Source organism: Dendropsophus ebraccatus, chromosome 7, assembly GCF_027789765.1.
Source record: "Dendropsophus ebraccatus isolate aDenEbr1 chromosome 7, aDenEbr1.pat, whole genome shotgun sequence".
In the NCBI taxonomy this organism is placed as follows: Eukaryota; Metazoa; Chordata; class Amphibia; order Anura; family Hylidae; genus Dendropsophus; species Dendropsophus ebraccatus.
The window spans coordinates 77,817,634-77,838,953 of NC_091460.1; the positions used below are offsets into that span (position 1 = coordinate 77,817,634).

The 21,320-nt window shown below is 36.1% G+C and overlaps 18 non-coding genes across 18 annotated transcripts; all 18 read right to left on the reverse strand.

Moving 5' to 3' along the window:
• Window positions 1-589: 589 nt before the first annotated feature.
• Window positions 590-661, reverse strand: TRNAC-GCA (transfer RNA cysteine (anticodon GCA)). The gene has a single exon. It is a non-coding gene; the product is annotated as a tRNA-Cys (tRNA).
• Window positions 662-916: 255 nt separating this feature from the next.
• Window positions 917-988, reverse strand: TRNAC-GCA (transfer RNA cysteine (anticodon GCA)). The gene has a single exon. It is a non-coding gene; the product is annotated as a tRNA-Cys (tRNA).
• A 970-nt stretch (window positions 989-1,958) lies between these two features.
• TRNAC-GCA (transfer RNA cysteine (anticodon GCA)) lies at window positions 1,959-2,030 on the reverse strand. Its single transcript has one exon. It is a non-coding gene; the product is annotated as a tRNA-Cys (tRNA).
• A 1,682-nt stretch (window positions 2,031-3,712) lies between these two features.
• On the reverse strand, window positions 3,713-3,784 carry TRNAC-GCA (transfer RNA cysteine (anticodon GCA)). The gene has a single exon. It is a non-coding gene; the product is annotated as a tRNA-Cys (tRNA).
• Window positions 3,785-4,039: 255 nt separating this feature from the next.
• On the reverse strand, window positions 4,040-4,111 carry TRNAC-GCA (transfer RNA cysteine (anticodon GCA)). The gene has a single exon. It is a non-coding gene; the product is annotated as a tRNA-Cys (tRNA).
• Window positions 4,112-5,794: 1,683 nt separating this feature from the next.
• TRNAC-GCA (transfer RNA cysteine (anticodon GCA)) lies at window positions 5,795-5,866 on the reverse strand. Its single transcript has one exon. It is a non-coding gene; the product is annotated as a tRNA-Cys (tRNA).
• A 1,294-nt stretch (window positions 5,867-7,160) lies between these two features.
• TRNAC-GCA (transfer RNA cysteine (anticodon GCA)) lies at window positions 7,161-7,232 on the reverse strand. The gene has a single exon. It is a non-coding gene; the product is annotated as a tRNA-Cys (tRNA).
• A 968-nt stretch (window positions 7,233-8,200) lies between these two features.
• On the reverse strand, window positions 8,201-8,272 carry TRNAC-GCA (transfer RNA cysteine (anticodon GCA)). Its single transcript has one exon. It is a non-coding gene; the product is annotated as a tRNA-Cys (tRNA).
• Window positions 8,273-9,954: 1,682 nt separating this feature from the next.
• On the reverse strand, window positions 9,955-10,026 carry TRNAC-GCA (transfer RNA cysteine (anticodon GCA)). Its single transcript has one exon. It is a non-coding gene; the product is annotated as a tRNA-Cys (tRNA).
• Window positions 10,027-11,321: 1,295 nt separating this feature from the next.
• TRNAC-GCA (transfer RNA cysteine (anticodon GCA)) lies at window positions 11,322-11,393 on the reverse strand. The gene has a single exon. It is a non-coding gene; the product is annotated as a tRNA-Cys (tRNA).
• Window positions 11,394-12,361: 968 nt separating this feature from the next.
• TRNAC-GCA (transfer RNA cysteine (anticodon GCA)) lies at window positions 12,362-12,433 on the reverse strand. Its single transcript has one exon. It is a non-coding gene; the product is annotated as a tRNA-Cys (tRNA).
• A 1,681-nt stretch (window positions 12,434-14,114) lies between these two features.
• TRNAC-GCA (transfer RNA cysteine (anticodon GCA)) lies at window positions 14,115-14,186 on the reverse strand. Its single transcript has one exon. It is a non-coding gene; the product is annotated as a tRNA-Cys (tRNA).
• A 256-nt stretch (window positions 14,187-14,442) lies between these two features.
• TRNAC-GCA (transfer RNA cysteine (anticodon GCA)) lies at window positions 14,443-14,514 on the reverse strand. Its single transcript has one exon. It is a non-coding gene; the product is annotated as a tRNA-Cys (tRNA).
• Window positions 14,515-17,191: 2,677 nt separating this feature from the next.
• On the reverse strand, window positions 17,192-17,263 carry TRNAC-GCA (transfer RNA cysteine (anticodon GCA)). The gene has a single exon. It is a non-coding gene; the product is annotated as a tRNA-Cys (tRNA).
• A 255-nt stretch (window positions 17,264-17,518) lies between these two features.
• TRNAC-GCA (transfer RNA cysteine (anticodon GCA)) lies at window positions 17,519-17,590 on the reverse strand. The gene has a single exon. It is a non-coding gene; the product is annotated as a tRNA-Cys (tRNA).
• A 968-nt stretch (window positions 17,591-18,558) lies between these two features.
• TRNAC-GCA (transfer RNA cysteine (anticodon GCA)) lies at window positions 18,559-18,630 on the reverse strand. The gene has a single exon. It is a non-coding gene; the product is annotated as a tRNA-Cys (tRNA).
• Window positions 18,631-19,598: 968 nt separating this feature from the next.
• Window positions 19,599-19,670, reverse strand: TRNAC-GCA (transfer RNA cysteine (anticodon GCA)). Its single transcript has one exon. It is a non-coding gene; the product is annotated as a tRNA-Cys (tRNA).
• A 964-nt stretch (window positions 19,671-20,634) lies between these two features.
• TRNAC-GCA (transfer RNA cysteine (anticodon GCA)) lies at window positions 20,635-20,706 on the reverse strand. Its single transcript has one exon. It is a non-coding gene; the product is annotated as a tRNA-Cys (tRNA).
• Window positions 20,707-21,320: the final 614 nt, after the last annotated feature.

Here is a 21,320-nt window from a genome sequence, read left to right on the forward strand (position 1 = left end):
TTTCCAAAATGACTTTTTTTTTCCACACACTGGATATTTGTTCAATCATGTTTGGTAGCTGTAAAAAAATAATCAATGCTTTGTTTTTTTTTAAAGCAATGTTACTAATATTGGTTTTAAAAATCGTTCAATTTTTTGAATTTTTTTTGGCTGAACTTTTTCTGTTTTAGAGCTGATATAATTTCTGCGGTTCTATCATCCTAAAATCAGCGGAAAATAAAGAACATGTTAAATATGTTAACGGCTGTCAAATTGACAGAGGAGTTTTCCTATTTTGTGTGGACTAATGGAGATTTTCCATTGACAACGATGGAACTCATTATTATGACTTAATATGCCGATTACTGGTATCCACTTAAGAGCTTGGCTAATTTTTGTCCGATGACCTCTAGATGTGCATTCGATTAACAGGTTATAACGCATGTCTTCCTGCGAAAACAAGATTTTCCACTGGCAACCATGGAACTCAGTATTATCATAGAGTAAATATCGATTTGTGGTAACCTCTCAGCTAATTTACGCCCAATCACCTTTGAATTTCCAGCCGCTAAACGGATGATAAAGTACGTCTTTATTGAAAATTAAGGCAAGGGGGCACTCGGATTTGAACCAAGGACCTCTTGATCTGCAGTCAAATGCTCTACCACTGAGCTATACCCCCAAACGAGCGCCTTTTGGGAGTGTTTCCCCAAGCAGACCTAGCATTCTATATATTTTCAAAAATGAGTTTCTTTACACACTGGATATTTGTTCAATCATGTTTGGTAGCTGCAAAAAAGAATCAACCATTTAATTATTTATTTTATAAGAAGTGTTTTTCAAATTGGTTTAAAAACCTGTCCATTTTTTGTAATTTTTTTTGAATTTCTAGTAACTAATCAAATGATAAAGAATTTCTTTATTGAAAAGAAGGGCAAGGGGGCACTCGGATTTGAACCAAGGACCTCTTGATCTGCAGTCAAATGCTCTACCACTGAGCTATACCCCCAAACGAGCGCCTTTTCAGAGTGCTTCCCTTGGCAGACCTAGAACACTAAGTTTTTTTCCAAAATGACTTTTTTTTTCACACACTGGATATTTGTTCAATCATGTTTGGTAGCTGTAAAAAAATAATCAATGCTTTGTTTTTCTTTAAAGCAATGTTACTAATATTGGTTTTAAAAATCGTCCAATTTTTTGAATTTTTTTTGGGCTGAACTTTTTTTGTTTTAGAGCTGATATAATTTCTGCGGTTCTATCATCCTAAAATCAGCGGAAAATAAAGAACATGTTAAATATGTTAACGGCTGTCAAATTGACAGAGGAGTTTTCCTATTTTGTGTGGACTAATGGAGATTTTCCATTGACAACGATGGAACTCATTATTATGACTTAATATGCCGATTACTGGTATCCACTTAAGAGCTTGGCTAATTTTTGTCCGATGACCTCTAGATGTGCATTCGCTTAACAGGTTATAACGCATGTCTTCCTGCGAAAACAAGATTTTCCACTGGCAACCATGAAACTCAGTATTATCATAGAGTAAATATCGATTTGTGGTAACCTCTCAGCTAATTTACGCCCAATCACCTTTGAATTTCCAGCCGCTAAACGGATGATAAAGTACGTCTTTATTGAAAATTAAGGCAAGGGGGCACTCGGATTTGAACCAAGGACCTCTTAATCTGCAGTCAAATGCTCCACCACTGAGCTATACCCCCAAACGAGCGCCTTTTGGGAGTGTTTCCCCAAGCAGACCTAGCATTCTATATATTTTCAAAAATGAGTTTCTTTACACACTGGATATTTGTTCAATCATGTTTGGTAGCTGCAAAAAAGAATCAACCATTTAATTATTTATTTTATAAGAAGTGTTTTTCAAATTGGTTTAAAAACCTGTCCATTTTTTGTAATTTTTTTTGAATTTCTAGTAACTAATCAAATGATAAAGTATTTCTTTATTGAAAAGAAGGGCAAGGGGGCACTCGGATTTGAACCAAGGACCTCTTGATCTGCAGTCAAATGCTCTACCACTGAGCTATACCCCCAAACGAGCGCCTTTTCAGAATGCTTCCCTGGGCAGACCTAGAACACTAAGTTTTTTCCAAAATGACTTTTTTTTTCACACACTGGATATTTGTTCAATCATGTTTGGTAGCTGTAAAAAAATAATCAATGCTTTGTTTTTCTTTAAAGCAATGTTACTAATATTGGTTTTAAAAATCGTCCAATTTTTTGAATTTTTTTGGGCTGAACTTTTTTTGTTTTAGAGCTGATATAATTTCTGCGGTTCTATCATCCTAAAATCAGCGGAAAATAAAGAACATGTTAAATATGTTAACGGCTGTCAAATTGACAGAGGAGTTTTCCTATTTTGTGTGGACTAATGGAGATTTTCCATTGACAACGATGGAACTCATTATTATGACTTAATATGCCGATTACTGGTATCCACTTAAGAGCTTGGCTAATTTTTGTCCGATGACCTCTAGATGTGCATTCGCTTAACAGGTTATAACGCATGTCTTCCTGCGAAAACAAGATTTTCCACTGGCAACCATGGAACTCAGTATTATCATAGAGTAAATATCGATTTGTGGTAACCTCTCAGCTAATTTACGCCCAATCACCTTTGAATTTCCAGCCGCTAAACGGATGATAAAGTACGTCTTTATTGAAAATTAAGGCAAGGGGGCACTCGGATTTGAACCAAGGACCTCTTGATCTGCAGTCAAATGCTCCACCACTGAGCTATACCCCCAAACGAGCGCCTTTTGGGAGCGTTTCCCCAAGCAGACCTAGCATTCTATATATTTTCAAAAATGAGTTTCTTTACACACTGGATATTTGTTCAATCATGTTTGGTAGCTGCAAAAAAGAATCAACCATTTAATTATTTATTTTATAAGAAGTGTTTTTCAAATTGGTTTAAAAACCTGTCCATTTTTTGTAATTTTTTTTTGAATTTCTAGTAACTAATCAAATGATAAAGTATTTCTTTATTGAAAAGAAGGGCAATGGAGCACTCGGACTTGAACCAAGGACCTCTTGATCTGCAGTCAAATGCTCTACCACTGAGCTATACCCCCAAACGAGCGCCTTTTCAGAAGGCTTCCCTGGGCAGACCTAGAACACTAAGTTTTTTCCAAAATGACTTTTTTTTTCCACACACTGGATATTTGTTCAATCATGTTTGGTAGCTGTAAAAAATAATCAATGCTTTGTTTTTTTTTAAAGCAATGTTACTAATATTGGTTTTAAAAATCGTTCAATTTTTTGAATTTTTTTTGGCTGAACTTTTTCTGTTTTAGAGCTGATATAATTTCTGCGGTTCTATCATCCTAAAATCAGCGGAAAATAAAGAACATGTTAAATATGTTAACGGCTGTCAAATTGACAGAGGAGTTTTCCTATTTTGTGTGGACTAATGGAGATTTTCCATTGACAACGATGGAACTCATTATTATGACTTAATATGCCGATTACTGGTATCCACTTAAGAGCTTGGCTAATTTTTGTCCGATGACCTCTAGATGTGCATTCGATTAACAGGTTATAACGCATGTCTTCCTGCGAAAACAAGATTTTCCACTGGCAACCATGGAACTCAGTATTATCATAGAGTAAATATCGATTTGTGGTAACCTCTCAGCTAATTTACGCCCAATCACCTTTGAATTTCCAGCCGCTAAACGGATGATAAAGTACGTCTTTATTGAAAATTAAGGCAAGGGGGCACTCGGATTTGAACCAAGGACCTCTTGATCTGCAGTCAAATGCTCTACCACTGAGCTATACCCCCAAACGAGCGCCTTTTGGGAGTGTTTCCCCAAGCAGACCTAGCATTCTATATATTTTCAAAAATGAGTTTCTTTACACACTGGATATTTGTTCAATCATGTTTGGTAGCTGCAAAAAAGAATCAACCATTTAATTATTTATTTTATAAGAAGTGTTTTTCAAATTGGTTTAAAAACCTGTCCATTTTTTGTAATTTTTTTTGAATTTCTAGTAACTAATCAAATGATAAAGAATTTCTTTATTGAAAAGAAGGGCAAGGGGGCACTCGGATTTGAACCAAGGACCTCTTGATCTGCAGTCAAATGCTCTACCACTGAGCTATACCCCCAAACGAGCGCCTTTTCAGAGTGCTTCCCTTGGCAGACCTAGAACACTAAGTTTTTTCCAAAATGACTTTTTTTTTCACACACTGGATATTTGTTCAATCATGTTTGGTAGCTGTAAAAAAATAATCAATGCTTTGTTTTTCTTTAAAGCAATGTTACTAATATTGGTTTTAAAAATCGTCCAATTTTTTGAATTTTTTTTGGGCTGAACTTTTTTTGTTTTAGAGCTGATATAATTTCTGCGGTTCTATCATCCTAAAATCAGCAGAAAATAAAGAACATGTTAAATATGTTAACGGCTGTCAAATTGACAGAGGAGTTTTCCTATTTTGTGTGGACTAATGGAGATTTTCCATTGACAACGATGGAACTCATTATTATGACTTAATATGCCGATTACTGGTATCCACTTAAGAGCTTGGCTAATTTTTGTCCGATGACCTCTAGATGTGCATTCGCTTAACAGGTTATAACGCATGTCTTCCTGCGAAAACAAGATTTTCCACTGGCAACCATGAAACTCAGTATTATCATAGAGTAAATATCGATTTGTGGTAACCTCTCAGCTAATTTACGCCCAATCACCTTTGAATTTCCAGCCGCTAAACGGATGATAAAGTACGTCTTTATTGAAAATTAAGGCAAGGGGGCACTCGGATTTGAACCAAGGACCTCTTAATCTGCAGTCAAATGCTCCACCACTGAGCTATACCCCCAAACGAGCTCCTTTTGGGAGCGTTTCCCCAAGCAGACCTAGCATTCTATATATTTTCAAAAATGAGTTTCTTTACACACTGGATATTTTTTCAATCATGTTTGGTAGCTGCAAAAAAGAATCAACCATTTAATTATTTATTTTATAAGAAGTGTTTTTCAAATTGGTTTAAAAACCTGTCCATTTTTTGTAATTTTTTTTTGAATTTCTAGTAACTAATCAAATGATAAAGTATTTCTTTATTGAAAAGAAGGGCAAGGGGGCACTCGGACTTGAACCAAGGACCTCTTGATCTGCAGTCAAATGCTCCACCACTGAGCTATACCCCCAAACGAGCGCCTTTTCAGAAGGCTTCCCTGGGCAGACCTAGAACACTAAGTTTTTTCCAAAATGACTTTTTTTTTCCACACACTGGATATTTGTTCAATCATGTTTGGTAGCTGTAAAAAAATAATCAATGCTTTGTTTTTTTTTAAAGCAATGTTACTAATATTGGTTTTAAAAATCGTTCAATTTTTTGAATTTTTTTGGCTGAACTTTTTCTGTTTTAGAGCTGATATAATTTCTGCGGTTCTATCATCCTAAAATCAGCGGAAAATAAAGAACATGTTAAATATGTTAACGGCTGTCAAATTGACAGAGGAGTTTTCCTATTTTGTGTGGACTAATGGAGATTTTCCATTGACAACGATGGAACTCATTATTATGACTTAATATGCCGATTACTGGTATCCACTTAAGAGCTTGGCTAATTTTTGTCCGATGACCTCTAGATGTGCATTCGCTTAACAGGTTATAACGCATGTCTTCCTGCGAAAACAAGATTTTCCACTGGCAACCATGGAACTCAGTATTATCATAGAGTAAATATCGATTTGTGGTAACCTCTCAGCTAATTTACGCCCAATCACCTTTGAATTTCCAGCCGCTAAACGGATGATAAAGTACGTCTTTATTGAAAATTAAGGCAAGGGGGCACTCGGATTTGAACCAAGGACCTCTTGATCTGCAGTCAAATGCTCTACCACTGAGCTATACCCCCAAACGAGCGCCTTTTGGGAGTGTTTCCCCAAGCAGACCTAGCATTCTATATATTTTCAAAAATGAGTTTCTTTACACACTGGATATTTGTTCAATCATGTTTGGTAGCTGCAAAAAAGAATCAACCATTTAATTATTTATTTTATAAGAAGTGTTTTTCAAATTGGTTTAAAAACCTGTCCATTTTTTGTAATTTTTTTTGAATTTCTAGTAACTAATCAAATGATAAAGTATTTCTTTATTGAAAAGAAGGGCAAGGGGGCACTCGGATTTGAACCAAGGACCTCTTGATCTGCAGTCAAATGCTCTACTACTGAGCTATACCCCCAAACGAGCGCCTTTTTGGAGTGCTTCCCTGGGCAGACCTAGAACACTAAGTTTTTTCCAAAATGACTTTTTTTTTCACACACTGGATATTTGTTCAATCATGTTTGGTAGCTGTAAAAAAATAATCAATGCTTTGTTTTTCTTTAAAGCAATGTTACTAATATTGGTTTTAAAAATCGTCCAATTTTTTGAATTTTTTTGGCTGAACTTTTTCTGTTTTAGAGCTGATATAATTTCTGCGGTTCTATCATCCTAAAATCAGCGGAAAATAAAGAACATGTTAAATATGTTAACGGCTGTCAAATTGACAGAGGGGTTTTCCTATTTTGTGTGGACTAATGGAGATTTTCCATTGAAAACGATGGAACTCATTATTATGACTTAATATGCCGATTACTGGTATCCACTTAAGAGCTTGGCTAATTTTTGTCCGATGACCTCTAGATGTGCATTCGCTTAACAGGTTATAACGCATGTCTTCCTGCGAAAACAAGATTTTCCACTGGCAACCATGGAACTCAGTATTATCATAGAGTAAATATCGATTTGTGGTAACCTCTCAGCTAATTTACGCCCAATCACCTTTGAATTTCCAGCCGCTAAACGGATGATAAAGTACGTCTTTATTGAAAATTAAGGCAAGGGGGCGCTCGGATTTGAACCAAGGACCTCTTGATCTGCAGTCAAATGCTCTACCACTGAGCTATACCCCCAAACGAGCACCTTTTGGGAGTGTTTCCCCAAGCAGACCTAGCATTCTATATATTTTAAAAAATGAGTTTCTTTACACACTGGATATTTGTTCAATCATGTTTGGTAGCTGCAAAAAAGAATCAACCATTTAATTATTTATTTTATAAGAAGTGTTTTTCAAATTGGTTTAAAAACCTGTCCATTTTTTGTAATTTATTTTGAATTTCTAGTAACTAATCAAATGATAAAGAATTTCTTTATTGAAAAGAAGGGCAAGGGGGCACTCGGATTTGAACCAAGGACCTCTTGATCTGCAGTCAAATGCTCTACCACTGAGCTATACCCCCAAACGAGCGCCTTTTTAGAGTGCTTTCCTAGGCAGACCTAGAACACTAAGTTTTTTCCAAAATGACTTTTTTTTTCACACACTGGATATTTGTTCAATCATGTTTGGTAGCTGTAAAAAAATAATCAATGCTTTGTTTTTCTTTAAAGCAATGTTACTAATATTGGTTTTAAAAATCGTCCAATTTTTTGAATTTTTTTTGGCTGAACTTTTTCTGTTTTAGAGCTGATATAATTTCTGCGGTTCTATCATCCTAAAATCAGCGGAAAATAAAGAACATGTTAAATATGTTAACGGCTGTCAAATTGACAGAGGAGTTTTCCTATTTTGTGTGGACTAATGGAGATTTTCCATTGACAACGATGGAACTCATTATTATGACTTAATATGCCGATTACTGGTATCCACTTAAGAGCTTGGCTAATTTTTGTCCGATGACCTCTAGATGTGCATTCGCTTAACAGGTTATAACGCATGTCTTCCTGCGAAAACAAGATTTTCCACTGGCAACCATGAAACTCAGTATTATCATAGAGTAAATATCGATTTGTGGTAACCTCTCAGCTAATTTACGCCCAATCACCTTTGAATTTCCAGCCGCTAAACGGATGATAAAGTACGTCTTTATTGAAAATTAAGGCAAGGGGGCACTCGGATTTGAACCAAGGACCTCTTAATCTGCAGTCAAATGCTCCACCACTGAGCTATACCCCCAAACGAGCGCCTTTTGGGAGTGTTTCCCCAAGCAGACCTAGCATTCTATATATTTTCAAAAATGAGTTTCTTTACACACTGGATATTTGTTCAATCATGTTTGGTAGCTGCAAAAAAGAATCAACCATTTAATTATTTATTTTATAAGAAGTGTTTTTCAAATTGGTTTAAAAACCTGTCCATTTTTTGTAATTTTTTTTGAATTTCTAGTAACTAATCAAATGATAAAGTATTTCTTTATTGAAAAGAAGGGCAAGGGGGCACTCGGATTTGAACCAAGGACCTCTTGATCTGCAGTCAAATGCTCTACCACTGAGCTATACCCCCAAACGAGCGCCTTTTCAGAATGCTTCCCTGGGCAGACCTAGAACACTAAGTTTTTTCCAAAATGACTTTTTTTTTCACACACTGGATATTTGTTCAATCATGTTTGGTAGCTGTAAAAAAATAATCAATGCTTTGTTTTTCTTTAAAGCAATGTTACTAATATTGGTTTTAAAAATCGTCCAATTTTTTGAATTTTTTTGGGCTGAACTTTTTTTGTTTTAGAGCTGATATAATTTCTGCGGTTCTATCATCCTAAAATCAGCGGAAAATAAAGAACATGTTAAATATGTTAACGGCTGTCAAATTGACAGAGGAGTTTTCCTATTTTGTGTGGACTAATGGAGATTTTCCATTGACAACGATGGAACTCATTATTATGACTTAATATGCCGATTACTGGTATCCACTTAAGAGCTTGGCTAATTTTTGTCCGATGACCTCTAGATGTGCATTCGCTTAACAGGTTATAACGCATGTCTTCCTGCGAAAACAAGATTTTCCACTGGCAACCATGGAACTCAGTATTATCAGAGAGTAAATATCGATTTGTGGTAACCTCTCAGCTAATTTACGCCCAATCACCTTTGAATTTCCAGCCGCTAAACGGATGATAAAGTACGTCTTTATTGAAAATTAAGGCAAGGGGGCACTGGGATTTGAACCAAGGACCTCTTGATCTGCAGTCAAATGCTCTACCACTGAGCTATACCCCCAAACGAGCGCCTTTTGGGAGCGTTTCCCCAAGCAGACCTAGCATTCTATATATTTTCAAAAATGAGTTTCTTTACACACTGGATATTTGTTCAATCATGTTTGGTAGCTGCAAAAAAGAATCAACCATTTAATTATTTATTTTATAAGAAGTGTTTTTCAAATTGGTTTAAAAACCTGTCCATTTTTTGTAATTTTTTTTGAATTTCTATTAACTAATCAAATGATAAAGTATTTCTTTATTGAAAAGAAGGGCAAGGGGGCACTCGGATTTGAACCAAGGACCTCTTGATCTGCAGTCAAATGCTCTACCACTAAGCTATACCCACAAATGAGCGCCTTTTCAGAATGCTTCCCTGGGCAGACCTAGAACACTAAGTTTTTTCCAAAATGACTTTTTTTTTCACACACTGGATATTTGTTCAATCATGTTTGGTAGCTGTAAAAAAAATAATCAATGCTTTGTTTTTCTTTAAAGCAATGTTACTAATATTGGTTTTAAAAATCGTTCAATTTTTTGAATGTTTTTTGGCTGAACTTTTTCTGTTTTAGAGCTGATATAATTTCTGCGGTTCTATCATCCTAAAATCAGCGGAAAATAAAGAACATGTTAAATATGTTAACGGCTGTCAAATTGACAGAGGAGTTTTCCTATTTTGTGTGGACTAATGGAGATTTTCCATTGACAACGATGGAACTCATTATTATGACTTAATATGCCGATTACTAGTATCCACTTAAGAGCTTGGCTAATTTTTGTCCGATGACCTCTAGATGTGCATTCGCTTAACAGGTTATAACGCATGTCTTCCTGCGAAAACAAGATTTTCCACTGGCAACCATGGAACTCAGTATTATCATAGAGTAAATATCGATTTGTGGTAACCTCTCAGCTAATTTACGCCCAATCACCTTTGAATTTCCAGCCGCTAAACGGATGATAAAGTACGTCTTTATTGAAAATTAAGGCAAGGGGGCACTCGGATTTGAACCAAGGACCTCTTGATCTGCAGTCAAATGCTCTACCACTGAGCTATACCCCCAAACGAGCGCCTTTTGGGAGTGTTTCCCCAAGCAGACCTAGCATTCTATATATTTTCAAAAATGAGTTTCTTTACACACTGGATATTTGTTCAATCATGTTTGGTAGCTGCAAAAAAGAATCAACCATTTAATTATTTATTTTATAAGAAGTGTTTTTCAAATTGGTTTAAAAACCTGTCCATTTTTTGTAATTTTTTTTGAATTTCTAGTAACTAATCAAATGATAAAGTATTTCTTTATTGAAAAGAAGGGCAAGGGGGCACTCGGATTTGAACCAAGGACCTCTTGATCTGCAGTCAAATGCTCTACTACTGAGCTATACCCCCAAACGAGCGCCTTTTTGGAGTGCTTCCCTGGGCAGACCTAGAACACTAAGTTTTTTCCAAAATGACTTTTTTTTTCACACACTGGATATTTGTTCAATCATGTTTGGTAGCTGTAAAAAGATAATCAATGCTTTGTTTTTCTTTAAAGCAATATTACTAATATTGGTTTTAAAAATCGTCCAATTTTTTGAATTTTTTTTGGCTGAACTTTTTCTGTTTTAGAGCTGATATAATTTCTGCGGTTCTATCATCCTAAAATCAGCGGAAAATAAAGAACATGTTAAATATGTTAACGGCTGTCAAATTGACAGAGGGGTTTTCCTATTTTGTGTGGACTAATGGAGATTTTCCATTGAAAACGATGGAACTCATTATTATGACTTAATATGCCGATTACTGGTATCCACTTAAGAGCTTGGCTAATTTTTGTCCGATGACCTCTAGATGTGCATTCGCTTAACAGGTTATAACGCATGTCTTCCTGCGAAAACAAGATTTTCCACTGGCAACCATGGAACTCAGTATTATCATAGAGTAAATATCGATTTGTGGTAACCTCTCAGCTAATTTACGCCCAATCACCTTTGAATTTCCAGCCGCTAAACGGATGATAAAGTACGTCTTTATTGAAAATTAAGGCAAGGGGGCGCTCGGATTTGAACCAAGGACCTCTTGATCTGCAGTCAAATGCTCTACCACTGAGCTATACCCCCAAACGAGCACCTTTTGGGAGTGTTTCCCCAAGCAGACCTAGCATTCTATATATTTTAAAAAATGAGTTTCTTTACACACTGGATATTTGTTCAATCATGTTTGGTAGCTGCAAAAAAGAATCAACCATTTAATTATTTATTTTATAAGAAGTGTTTTTCAAATTGGTTTAAAAACCTGTCCATTTTTTGTAATTTTTTTTGAATTTCTAGTAACTAATCAAATGATAAAGAATTTCTTTATTGAAAAGAAGGGCAAGGGGGCACTCGGATTTGAACCAAGGACCTCTTGATCTGCAGTCAAATGCTCTACCACTGAGCTATACCCCCAAACGAGCGCCTTTTTAGAGTGCTTTCCTAGGCAGACCTAGAACACTAAGTTTTTTCCAAAATGACTTTTTTTTTCACACACTGGATATTTGTTCAATCATGTTTGGTAGCTGTAAAAAAATAATCAATGCTTTGTTTTTCTTTAAAGCAATGTTACTAATATTGGTTTTAAAAATCGTCCAATTTTTTGAATTTTTTTTGGCTGAACTTTTTCTGTTTTAGAGCTGATATAATTTCTGCGGTTCTATCATCCTAAAATCAGCGGAAAATAAAGAACATGTTAAATATGTTAACGGCTGTCAAATTGACAGAGGAGTTTTCCTATTTTGTGTGGACTAATGGAGATTTTCCATTGACAACGATGGAACTCATTATTATGACTTAATATGCCGATTACTGGTATCCACTTAAGAGCTTGGCTAATTTTTGTCCGATGACCTCTAGATGTGCATTCGCTTAACAGGTTATAACGCATGTCTTCCTGCGAAAACAAGATTTTCCACTGGCAACCATGAAACTCAGTATTATCATAGAGTAAATATCGATTTGTGGTAACCTCTCAGCTAATTTACGCCCAATCACCTTTGAATTTCCAGCCGCTAAACGGATGATAAAGTACGTCTTTATTGAAAATTAAGGCAAGGGGGCACTCGGATTTGAACCAAGGACCTCTTAATCTGCAGTCAAATGCTCCACCACTGAGCTATACCCCCAAACGAGCGCCTTTTGGGAGTGTTTCCCCAAGCAGACCTAGCATTCTATATATTTTCAAAAATGAGTTTCTTTACACACTGGATATTTGTTCAATCATGTTTGGTAGCTGCAAAAAAGAATCAACCATTTAATTATTTATTTTATAAGAAGTGTTTTTCAAATTGGTTTAAAAACCTGTCCATTTTTTGTAATTTTTTTTGAATTTCTAGTAACTAATCAAATGATAAAGTATTTCTTTATTGAAAAGAAGGGCAAGGGGGCACTCGGATTTGAACCAAGGACCTCTTGATCTGCAGTCAAATGCTCTACCACTGAGCTATACCCCCAAACGAGCGCCTTTTCAGAATGCTTCCCTGGGCAGACCTAGAACACTAAGTTTTTTCCAAAATGACTTTTTTTTTCACACACTGGATATTTGTTCAATCATGTTTGGTAGCTGTAAAAAAATAATCAATGCTTTGTTTTTCTTTAAAGCAATGTTACTAATATTGGTTTTAAAAATCGTCCAATTTTTTGAATTTTTTTGGGCTGAACTTTTTTGTTTTAGAGCTGATATAATTTCTGCGGTTCTATCATCCTAAAATCAGCGGAAAATAAAGAACATGTTAAATATGTTAACGGCTGTCAAATTGACAGAGGAGTTTTCCTATTTTGTGTGGACTAATGGAGATTTTCCATTGACAACGATGGAACTCATTATTATGACTTAATATGCCGATTACTGGTATCCACTTAAGAGCTTGGCTAATTTTTGTCCGATGACCTCTAGATGTGCATTCGCTTAACAGGTTATAACGCATGTCTTCCTGCGAAAACAAGATTTTCCACTGGCAACCATGGAACTCAGTATTATCATAGAGTAAATATCGATTTGTGGTAACCTCTCAGCTAATTTACGCCCAATCACCTTTGAATTTCCAGCCGCTAAACGGATGATAAAGTACGTCTTTATTGAAAATTAAGGCAAGGGGGCACTGGGATTTGAACCAAGGACCTCTTGATCTGCAGTCAAATGCTCTACCACTGAGCTATACCCCCAAACGAGCGCCTTTTGGGAGCGTTTCCCCAAGCAGACCTAGCATTCTATATATTTTCAAAAATGAGTTTCTTTACACACTGGATATTTGTTCAATCATGTTTGGTAGCTGCAAAAAAGAATCAACCATTTAATTATTTATTTTATAAGAAGTGTTTTTCAAATTGGTTTAAAAACCTGTCCATTTTTTGTAATTTTTTTTGAATTTCTATTAACTAATCAAATGATAAAGTATTTCTTTATTGAAAAGAAGGGCAAGGGGGCACTCGGATTTGAACCAAGGACCTCTTGATCTGCAGTCAAATGCTCTACCACTAAGCTATACCCACAAATGAGCGCCTTTTCAGAATGCTTCCCTGGGCAGACCTAGAACACTAAGTTTTTTCCAAAATGACTTTTTTTTTCACACACTGGATATTTGTTCAATCATGTTTGGTAGCTGTAAAAAAAATAATCAATGCTTTGTTTTTCTTTAAAGCAATGTTACTAATATTGGTTTTAAAAATCGTTCAATTTTTTGAATGTTTTTTGGCTGAACTTTTTCTGTTTTAGAGCTGATATAATTTCTGCGGTTCTATCATCCTAAAATCAGCGGAAAATAAAGAACATGTTAAATATGTTAACGGCTGTCAAATTGACAGAGGAGTTTTCCTATTTTGTGTGGACTAATGGAGATTTTCCATTGACAACGATGGAACTCATTATTATGACTTAATATGCCGATTACTAGTATCCACTTAAGAGCTTGGCTAATTTTTGTCCGATGACCTCTAGATGTGCATTCGCTTAACAGGTTATAACGCATGTCTTCCTGCGAAAACAAGATTTTCCACTGGCAACCATGGAACTCAGTATTATCATAGAGTAAATATCGATTTGTGGTAACCTCTCAGCTAATTTACGCCCAATCACCTTTGAATTTCCAGCCGCTAAACGGATGATAAAGTACGTCTTTATTGAAAATTAAGGCAAGGGGGCACTCGGATTTGAACCAAGGACCTCTTGATCTGCAGTCAAATGCTCTACCACTGAGCTATACCCCCAAACGAGCGCCTTTTGGGAGTGTTTCTCCAAGCAGACCTGGCATTCTATATATTTTCAAAAATGAGTTTCTTTACACACTGGATATTTGTTCAATCATGTTTGGTAGCTGCAAAAAAGAATCAACCATTTAATTATTTATTTTATAAGAAGTGTTTTTCAAATTGGTTTAAACACCTGTCCATTTTTTGTAATTTTTTTTTGAATTTCTAGTAACTAATCAAATGATAAAGTATTTCTTTATTGAAAAGAAGGGCAAGGGGGCACTCGGATTTGAACCAAGGACCTCTTGATCTGCAGTCAAATGCTCTACCACTGAGCTATACCCCCAAACGAGCGCCTTTTTGGAGTGCTTCCCTGGGCAGACCTAGAACACTAAGTTTTTTCCAAAATGACTTTTTTTTTCACACACTGGATATTTGTTCAATCATGTTTGGTAGCTGTAAAAAAATAATCAATGCTTTGTTTTTCTTTAAAGCAATGTTACTAATATTGGTTTTAAAAATCGTCCAATTTTTTGAATTTTTTTTGGCTGAACTTTTTCTGTTTTAGAGCTGATATAATTTCTGCGGTTCTATCATCCTAAAATCAGCGGAAAATAAAGAACATGTTAAATATGTTAACGGCTGTCAAATTGACATGAGGGTTTTCCTATTTTGTGTGGACTAATGGAGATTTTCCATTGAAAACGATGGAACTCATTATTATGACTTAACCCTTAGGGGACACAGCCAGTTTTCATTTTTGCGTTTTCGTTTTTCCCTCCTCGTGTATATAAGGCCATAGCGCCTGCATTTTTCCACCTAGAGACCCAAATGAGCCCTTATTTTTTGCGCAACTAATTGTACTTTGCTAAGGCAGATGTAATTTTTGCCTAAAATGTGCCGGGAAACCAGAAAAAAATTATATGTGTGGTGAAATTGAAAAAAAAAACGCATTTCTTTTATTTGGGGGAAATGTGTTTTTACGCCATTCGCCCTGGGGTAAAACTGACTTGTTATGCATGTTCCTCAAGTCGTTACGATTAAAACGATATGTAACATGTATAACTTATATTGTATCTGATGGCCTGTATAAAATTCAAACCGTTGTTAACCAATATACGTTCCTTAAAATCGCTCCATTCCCGGGCTTATAGCGCTTTTATCCTTTGGTCTATGGGTCTGTGTGAGGTGTCATTTTTTGCGCCATGATCTGATCTTTCTATCGGTACCTTGATTGCGCATATATGACTTTTTGATCGCTTTTTATTACAATTATTCTGGATTTGATGCGACCAAAAATGCGCAATTTTGCACTTTGGGATTTTTTTGTGCTGACGCCGTTTACCGTGTGAGATCAGGAATGTGATTAATTAATAGTTCGGGCGATTACGCACGCGGCGATAGCAAACATGTTTGTTTATTAATTTATTTATTTATTTTTATTTATAAAATGGGGAAAGGGGGGTGATTCAGACTTTTATTAGGGGAGGGGGTTTTGTGTTATTAAAAATACTTTTTTCTTTTACTTTAGACATATACTAGAAGCCCCCCTGGGGGGCTTCTAGTATATGCACTCTGATCTCTCATAGAGATCCATGCAGTATAGTTATACTGCATGAATCCATGAGATCGGTGTTCTATTACTTTTGGCTGCTGCAGCCAAAAGCAATAGAATGCCGAGCCGGGATCAGCGCCATTACGGAGCAGACCCCGGCCCGGTATGGATGCAGGGATCGCCCCCCCGCAATCGCGCCGCAGGGGGGCGATCCCCCCACTAGACCACCAGGCATGTATAACCGCAAGTATTTAGAAGCAGCTGTCAACTTTGACAGCTGCTTCTAAGTACTTAATTAGCGGGCACGGCGATCGGACCGTGCCCGCTAATAGCCGCGAGCCCGGGCTACACGCGGCACCCGGGATCGCGGCAGTTCAGAGGGTGGTCGCCGCGCGACCCCCCTCTGAACTCCCATAGCGGCACGAGGACGTTAAATAACGTCCTGGTGCAGCTATGGGTTAATATGCCGATTACTGGTATCCACTTAAGAGCTTGGCTAATTTTTGTCGGATGCCCTCTAGATGTGCATTCGCTTAACAGGTTATAACGCATGTCTTCCTGCGAAAACAAGATTTTCCACTGGCAACCATGGAACTCAGTATTATCATAGAGTAAATATCGATTTGTGGTAACCTCTCAGCTAATTTACGCCCAATCACCTTTGAATTTCCAGCCGCTAAACGGATGATAAAGTACGTCTTTATTGAAAATTAAGGCAAGGGGGCACTCGGATTTGAATCGGTTCTATCATCCTAAAATCAGCGGAAAATAAAGAACATGTTAAATATGTTAACGGCTGTCAAATTGACAGAGGAGTTTTCCTATTTTGTGTGGACTAATGGAGATTTTCCATTGACAACGATGGAACTCATTATTATGACTTAATATGCCGATTACTAGTATCCACTTAAGAGCTTGGCTAATTTTTGTCCGATGACCTCTAGATGTGCATTCGCTTAACAGGTTATAACGCATGTCTTCCTGCGAAAACAAGATTTTCCACTGGCAACCATGGAACTCAGTATTATCATAGAGTAAATATCGATTTGTGGTAACCTCTCAGCTAATTTACGCCCAATCACCTTTGAATTTCCAGCCGCTAAACGGATGATAAAGTACGTCTTTATTGAAAATTAAGGCAAGGGGGCACTCGGATTTGAACCAATGACCTCTTGATGTGCAGTCAAATGCTCTACCACTGAGCTATACCCCCAAACGAGCGCCTTTTGGGAGTGTTTCCCCAAGCAGACCTAGCATTCTATATATTTTCAAAAATGAGTTTCTTTACACACTGGATATTTGTTCAATCATGTTTGGTAGCTGCAAAAAAGAATCAACCATTTAATTATTTATTTTATAAGAAGTGTTTTTCAAATTGGTTTAAACACTTGTCCATTTTTTGTAATTTTTTTTTAATTTCTAGTAACTAATCAAATGATAAAGTATTTCTTTATTGAAAAGAAGGGCAAAGGGGCACTCGGATTTGAACCAAGGACCTCTTGATCTGCAGTCAAATGCTCTACCACTGAGCTATACCCCCAAACGAGCGCCTTTTGGGAGTGTTTCCCCAAGCAGACCTAGCATCCTATATATTTTCAAAAATGAGTTTCTTTACACACTGGATATTTGTTCAATCATGTTTGGTAGCTGCAAAAAAGAATCAACCATTTAATTATTTATTTTATAAGAAGTGTTTTTCAAATTGGTTTAAAAACCTGTCCATTTTTTGTAATTTTTTTTTAATTTCTAGTAACTAATCAAATGATAAAGTATTTCTTTATTGAAAAGAAGGGCAAGGGGGCACTCGGATTTGAACCAAGGACCTCTTGATCTGCAGTCAAATGCTCTACCACTGAGCTATACCCCCAAACGAGCGCCTTTTCAGAATGCTTCCCTGGGCAGACCTAGAACACTAAGTTTTTTCCAAAATGACTTTTTTTTTCACACACTGGATATTTGTTCAATCATGTTTGGTAGCTGTAAAAAAATAATCAATGCTTTGTTTTTCTTTAAAGCAATGTTACTAATATTGGTTTTAAAAATCGTCCAATTTTTTGAATTTTTTTTGGCTGAACTTTTTCTGTTTTAGAGCTGATATAATTTCTGCGGTTCTATCATCCTAAAATCAGCGGAAAATAAAGAACATGTTAAATATGTTAACGGCTGTCAAATTGACATGAGGGTTTTCCTATTTTGTGTGGACTAATGGAGATTTTCCATTGAAAACGATGGAACTCATTATTATGACTTAATATGCCGATTACTGGTATCCACTTAAGAGCTTGGCTAATTTTTGTCCGATGACCTCTAGATGTGCATTCGCTTAACAGGTTATAACGCATGTCTTCCTGCGAAAACAAGATTTTCCACTGGCAACCATGGAACTCAGTATTATCATAGAGTAAATATCGATTTGTGGTAACCTCTCAGCTAATTTACGCCCAATCACCTTTGAATTTCCAGCCGCTAAACGGATGATAAAGTACGTCTTTATTGAAAATTAAGGCAAGGGGGCACTCAGATTTGAACCAAGGACCTCTTGATCTGCAGTCAAATGCTCTACCACTGAGCTATACCCCCAAACGAGTACCTTTTGGGAGTGTTTCCCCAAGCAGACCTAGCATTCTATATATTTTCAAAAATGAGTTTCTTTACACACTGGATATTTGTTCAATCATGTTTGGTAGCTGCAAAAAAGAATCAACCATTTAATTATTTATTTTATAAGAAGTGTTTTTCAAATTGGTTTAAAAACCTGTCCATTTTTGGTAATTTTTTTTGAATTTCTAGTAACTAATCAAATGATAAAGTATTTCTTTATTGAAAAGAAGGGCAAGGGGGCACTCGGATTTGAACCAAGGACCTCTTGATCTGCAGTCAAATGCTCTACCACTGAGCTATACCCCCAAATGAGCGCCTTTTCAGAATGCTTCCCTGGGCAGACCTAGAACACTAAGTTTTTTCCAAAATGACTTTTTTTTTCACACACTGGATATTTGTTCAATCATGTTTGGTAGCTGTAAAAAAATAATCAATGCTTTGTTTTTCTTTAAAGCAATGTTACTAATATTGGTTTTAAAAATCGTTCAATTTTTTGAATGTTTTTTGGCTGAACTTTTTCTGTTTTAGAGCTGATATAATTTCTGCGGTTCTATCATCCTAAAATCAGCGGAAAATAAAGAACATGTTAAATATGTTAACGGCTGTCAAATTGACAGAGGAGTTTTCCTATTTTGTGTGGACTAATGGAGATTTTCCATTGACAACGATGGAACTCATTATTATGACTTAATATGCCGATTACTAGTATCCACTTAAGAGCTTGGCTAATTTTTGTCCGATGACCTCTAGATGTGCATTCGCTTAACAGGTTATAACGCATGTCTTCCTACGAAAACAAGATTTTCCACTGGCAACCATGGAACTCAGTATTATCATAGACTAAATATCGATTTGTGGTAACCTCTCAGCTAATTTACGCCCAATCACCTTTGAATTTCCAGCCGCTAAACGGATGATAAAGTACGTCTTTATTGAAAATTAAGGCAAGGGGGCACTCGGATTTGAACCAATGACCTCTTGATGTGCAGTCAAATGCTCTACCACTGAGCTATACCCCAAAACGAGCGCCTTTTGGGAGTGTTTCCCCAAGCAGACCTAGCATTCTATATATTTTCAAAAATGAGTTTCTTTACACACTGGATATTTGTTCAATCATGTTTGGTAGCTGCAAAAAAGAATCAACCATTTAATTATTTATTTTATAAGAAGTGTTTTTCAAATTGGTTTAAAAACCTGTCCATTTTCTGTAATTTTTTTTGAATTTCTAGTAACTAATCAAATGATAAAGTATTTCTTTATTGAAAAGAAGGGCAAGGGGGCACTCGGATTTGAACCAAGGACCTCTTGATCTGCAGTCAAATGCTCTACCACTGAGCTATACCCCCAAATGAGCGCCTTTTCAGAATGCTTCCCTGGGCAGACCTAGAACACTAAGTTTTTTCCAAAATGACTTTTTTTTTCACACACTGGATATTTGTTCAATCATGTTTGGTAGCTGTAAAAAAATAATCAATGCTTTGTTTTTCTTTAAAGCAATGTTACTAATATTGGTTTTAAAAATCGTTCAATTTTTTGAATGTTTTTTGGCTGAACTTTTTCTGTTTTAGAGCTGATATAATTTCTGCGGTTCTATCATCCTAAAATCAGCGGAAAATAAAGAACATGTTAAATATGTTAACGGCTGTCAAATTGACAGAGGAGTTTTCCTATTTTGTGTGGACTAATGGAGATTTTCCATTGACAACGATGGAACTCATTATTATGACTTAATATGCCGATTACTGGTATCCACTTAAGAGCTTGGCTAATTTTTGTCCGATGACCTCTAGATGTGCATTCGCTTAACAGGTTATAACGCATGTCTTCCTGCGAAAACAAGATTTTCCACTGGCAACCATGGAACTCAGTATTATCATAGAGTAAATATCGATTTGTGGTAACCTCTCAGCTAATTTACGCCCAATCACCTTTGAATTTCCAGCCGCTAAACGGATGATAAAGTACGTCTTTATTGAAAATTAAGGCAAGGGGGCACTCGGATTTGAACCAATGACCTCTTGATGTGCAGTCAAATGCTCTACCACTGAGCTATACCCCCAAACGAGCACCTTTTGGGAGTGTTTCCCCAAGCAGACCTAGCATTCTATATATTTTCAAAAATGAGTTTCTTTACACACTGGATATTTGTTCAATCATGTTTGGTAGCTGCAAAAAAGAATCAACCATTTAATTATTTTATAAGAAGTGTTTTTCAAATTGGTTTAAAAACCTGTCCATTTTTTGTAATTTTTTTTTAATTTCTAGTAACTAATCAAATGATAAAGTATTTCTTTATTGAAAAGAAGGGCAAAGGGGCACTCGGATTTGAACCAAGGACCTCTTGATCTGCAGTCAAATGCTCTACCACTGAGCTATACCCCCAAACGAGCGCCTTTTGGGAGTGTTTCCCCAAGCAGACCTAGCATCCTATATATTTTCAAAAATGAGTTTCTTTACACACTGGATATTTGTTCAATCATGTTTGGTGGCTGCAAAAAAGAATCAACCATTTAATTATTTATTTTATAAGAAGTGTTTTTCAAATTGGTTTAAAAACCTGTCCATTTTTTGTAATTTTTTTTTAATTTCTAGTAACTAATCAAATGATAAAGTATTTCTTTATTGAAAAGAAGGGCAAGGGGGCACTCGGATTTGAACCAAGGACCTCTTGATCTGCAGTCAAATGCTCTACCACTGAGCTATTCCCCCAAATGAGCGCCTTTTCAGAATGCTTCCCTGGGCAGACCTAGAACACTAAGTTTTTTCCAAAATGACTTTTTTTTTCACACACTAGATATTTGTTCAATCATGTTTGGTAGCTGTAAAAAAATAATCAATGCTTTGTTTTTCTTTAAAGCAATGTTACTAATATTGGTTTTAAAAATCGTTCAATTTTTTGAATGTTTTTTGGCTGAACTTTTTCTGTTTTAGAGCTGATATAATTTCTGCGGTTCTATCATCCTAAAATCAGCGGAAAATAAAGAACATGTTAAATA